Source organism: Nicotiana tabacum, chromosome 19 (genome assembly GCF_000715075.1).
Source record: "Nicotiana tabacum cultivar K326 chromosome 19, ASM71507v2, whole genome shotgun sequence".
In the NCBI taxonomy this organism is placed as follows: Eukaryota; Viridiplantae; Streptophyta; class Magnoliopsida; order Solanales; family Solanaceae; genus Nicotiana; species Nicotiana tabacum.
This window is the reverse complement of record NC_134098.1, coordinates 107,875,736-107,880,377: the sequence shown is the minus strand read 5'-3', so window position 1 is coordinate 107,880,377 and position 4,642 is coordinate 107,875,736.

Below are 4,642 nucleotides of genomic sequence, written 5' to 3'. Positions count from 1 at the left end.
GTACTCTTGAATAAGGCAAGGCTTTTCCCTATTCCCTATCAAAAGCACTTTCAGTAGAAAAATGAATTCGTCTCAAATCAAAAGAAGAAGACTCCGCACCTTCAACTAATTCAAGCAATTCAGTCAGTAGGAAAGTCATATCACTGAACATTGGATTATATACAACCTCGTGAACATTACAACCAATCAATCGAGAGTCTTCTATACATTTAGAAACTTTCTATTTATTCCCGAACGCACAAGAAAAGGTAGAACCTTTGGGAGGTACTTTCGTTCTACTTTACTATAGCTGTTTTAGATCTGCCGGTCGCTCTCTTGCAAGTGTGAGTCTAGCTCCCTCTCCTTGATCTCTTCTTTTTGTTTTTAGCCGGATTTGGCCTTTTAGCCATCCCTTCGATCAAATAGAGCTTCCTATCCTACGTTTTTCTTTTTTTCCCACGGTAGCGATATTCCTTTGCTACTTCTTTCCTCGGCTAATGGAAAAAAATCCTTCTTTTTACCCTGTCTGGCGCCATCCATCTCCAAATAGTAAATGCGCTGCTGAGCTCAGATGTCCGCTCGTCTGGCAAGTTGGCAGCAAGCACTTCCTCCCCTCTTTGTGTGGAAAAGCTTCTGAAAGCCTATTAGTTAGTATTAGTAAAAAACCTAGTTAAGGGGTCCGTAGTTGTCGCAATCGCTCATTGGTCTTCACCTCAAGTGCTTTCTTCAATGAGTCCAAGTCTGCCTTCGCGGATAAGAAATCAAGGACTTGTCGGTAGATCAGCTAGCTCGCGCTCTAGTCTTTCATTGATCTTTTCTACCCCTCGCTCTATGAGGATGCGCGCCTATCCAGAACGTGCAAAGTAAAATAGCGGTAGATCAACTGGGTATAGATCGACACATAGGCTGCTGGCAGAGTGGGGGGCAGAATCACACAGCAAGAAAGCTTCCTGTCAATCCAAAAATGTTAGAAAGAGAATTAGATCTAATCTCGTCAAGTGGGCTTATTCAATTTCTGAAGTTAGATTGAAGATTGAGAAAGCCGGCCAGTAGTGCCTTTAGCGAATGCGTTCACGAGGCCGGTCCCCGGTGGCTAAGAAGCTTGATCACTTTGTTGAATAAAGCAAGTTGACGTGATGATCGAATCTGGGTGAAGTGTCGCTACTTGGCCCAGCGTTATCGAGAAAAGGTTTTGTTTCCTTAGTCTTTCTTGTGCACTTTTTTTAGTCTACTTAGTCTATCTGAGTGGGCTTGGTTGGCAGGGTCAGGGTCTTTCGCATTCTTATCTAAAAAAGAGTAAGAGGGCGGTTCCCTCAATTGTGGCATCGCCTTCATCATCCCTCGGACAGGTTGATGAGCTTTTGGACAATTCGATATGAGCGAACTCCAGAAGCATCAGACCGTCTGTAATGGCTCGTCCCTAGTGCCTTTGAACGAACTGAAAGGCCTCTCTTCAACTCCCTCTGAGGTTTGAACTGCCAACCAACTCTTTCGACTGCGAGTCATCAAAAGAATGAATGACCACTAGAGGGGGAAAGCGATAGAAATTGGTTCCCTACGACGTCTTCTGTCTTCGCGCTTTCTAAAAACCCCCTAGCCTTCCACGCAAGCTGTAGTACCCCCGGGAATCTTTTCAAACCTTAGTCAGGGCTACTTGAAGATCCTTTCATCTCTTCTTTCTTTGTGTTGAGAGAGAGTCGCCAAAAGGCTCATTCCAGGAGTGAAAGAGAACCTGGCTTGCTTAGCAACCAAAGCTAGCTTACTAAGGAAAAACCTGTTAATGGGAGACCCTTCTTTGCCGGGCCGGGTACTTCTCCTTTATCCCTTGCCTTGCTTTTTTGCTCGGCCACTCTCTGTTCTTAAGTAAGGGTTCCCCTCTCTCAAAAAAAAGAATATGTTAATCGTTACCGATACCAGGCAGAGTTGCTTTTCCTTGCTCCAGAGGAGATTGGTATTGGTAGAGTCGCATTCAACCCCGTCTTTTTGCCCTTTGGCTGGTAATCACATCGGCCATAAGGTGGTCTATCACCCCGGTTGGGGAGAAAAGCTTTTTTGTTGTCGGAAAATCCCTCTCCGCTTTATTAAACTCTTCTCTTAGGCGAGAGCTCACTCAATTCCTTTTTAAACTTTCGCAAAGCTCTCCTTTCCTTAGAGTGAGTTGGTTTTGAATGAAAGCAGGTTTCATCCTGACTTTCATCGGGGACAGGTACGGGGTCTGGGTCGGTCGATACGATGAACGGGAAATCAAAAAATCTTGCTTCATTGAAGTCCCTCATGGAAGAAGAATTGGCTGATGTAGAAGGCTTATTTGTTATCGTATCCACCACATAGTTTACATACTCAGACAAGCTGACTCCAGCGCCTATAGTAATAGTCATACTAAAGCTAAAGAGATCCCAATAGTCAATCCGCTACGCCCCAATGTTGTCAACGAACAATCACCTTGCCTTACTAATATATTAATTTTTTCGCATTGTCTTCCTCCAACAGGAAGGAGAGCAGCTGATTCTAGGGATGCCCATTTGTCCACATCAAAAGGAAAGGAATCAGTCCGGCAGCAAGAGAGGAATTCCTCTAAGCCGTATCATCAATGTTAATAGCATTTATCGATGCTTCTCCACACTGTCCTGGTCTCACGATGTGGATTCGAACCACTGCTTCTCCTTATTGTCGTGAGTGGGTCTGTCGTCCTCCTCATTATAGTCCTCCTAGAATCCAGAGCATTTCGTCGAAATACATCCTGTCTTTTCACCTTAGTAGTCCTATGCATAGTCAGTACTATAGCCCCAATCATGGCTACTAATAAAATAAGACTAGAAACCAAAAACCAGACGAAATAGTAGGTATAAAGTAAATTGCCCAATGTTTCCAAATTAGTCCAACTTCGTACCTTTCCGGCATAAACCGTATATCTCAGAGAGGTCGTATTTCTTTGGGTTGGTAGTAATGGAATGCTTTCATTATCTAAAATAAAGAACATCTCCCACCAAAAGAGCAGTCCAATAATACCACTCACAGGTAAATAGCGCAATACTTCTTCGTGAATCTCCGCTATTTGAATATGGAACATCATAACAACGAATAGGAATGAAACGGCTATAGCTCCTATATAAACTACTGGGAAGATCATAGCGAAGAAGTCGAGACCTAACAAAAGAAGTAAACCTGAAGTGTTGCGAAAGACTGGGATGAGAAACAAAACGGAATGTACCGGATTTTTAGCACGTACAACCATCAAACCAGAGACCAAAGCAGGGCTCGACAAAACAGAAAGTATCATAGTACGTCGTCCTTCCCTGAAATGGAACTTTCATGCTGGAGCAAGAACTAGCATGAAAGTCGATCTATTACGACCAGCGCGGTTGTTCCTATTTCATTTTCTTCTTCCAAGCCCTTCTTAGAAAGCACTCACTGAGTTACTTACGGAATCTCAAATCTCTCTCGACGCCGAGAATTATTTATGTGTCCAGGTCGATTAGAGGTTCGGCTTCCTTCTCCCCCACCTTTTAGCCTTCTGGACCCCTGAAAAAAAAAAAAGAAAGCTGAAATCAAAAAGAAAGAAGAGAAATTGGGCCATCTTTCCCGAGAGAGGCCGCCTTCTCTCAGGCCAGCAGTCTTCTACTTCTAGTCGACTGCTCTATGACGGGCTTCCCTCTTTCCTTGGCTCTGCTCGCTCGTCTACGCTCCGACCCAGCAAGTAATAATTGAAAAACGATGTTTCCTTGCCTGCATTAAGATTTAAAACTTGTCGTCAAAAAAAAGGCAATCAATCAGAATCAAGAAAAAATATGGAAATAGTGAATCAAGATCTAGATGGATCCCTATCTTTATCTCTATCCACGGAGATACCTATCTATATGGAGAGAGATCTATCTATGAATCGGCCTAGACTATCCTCTATCCGGATAGATATGTCCCTATGAGCGACTACGCCGATCTTTATATGTTTTGGCCACGTCCCTTTCCGAGACAACTACGAATGCTGAATAAATATCAATATAAAACTGGGTCGACAAGGTCGTCATAATTACTACAGCTGACAAACCAACCAAATATACATACAAGGCCTACAAGCCCAACATGCTGCACTAACTGATAGGATATGTCTACAAGCCTCTACTGGTGGATATACTGTGATCAAAACAGCTTCCCGGCCTACTCATAACATATATACATTTATACACAATATGTACATAAAGCTCTAGACCCGGCAACTCCGAAAGGCATGGAGCTTACCGATCAAGCTGAACTCGGGCAACACTTAATGAGGAGGTATACCCGTCTGTCTGTCTGAACCTGCACGCATGAAATGCAGTGCCCCCAGAAAAGGGACGTCAGTACGAAATAATGTACCGAGTATGTAAGGCACTATACTGAAAGCTGAAACTGAACTGATAATATAATAACTGAAAGCAACTGGAAGTCAATGATAATCTAAAGATAAGCTTACCTGCTGATATTGACTCAACTCTCTCAATATAGTAAGTAAAATAGTTGTCCGGCCTTATAAGACTCGGTATATATATAACTGCTCTGCCGTAGTAGGCTCGCTCATAGGCGCTCGGCCATACTAGGCTCTGTATCTCGGCTAACTGGGCTCGCTCATAGGCGCTCGGCCACAGTAGGCTCGGTATATAACTTACCATCTAATTAGAGGTTGCCT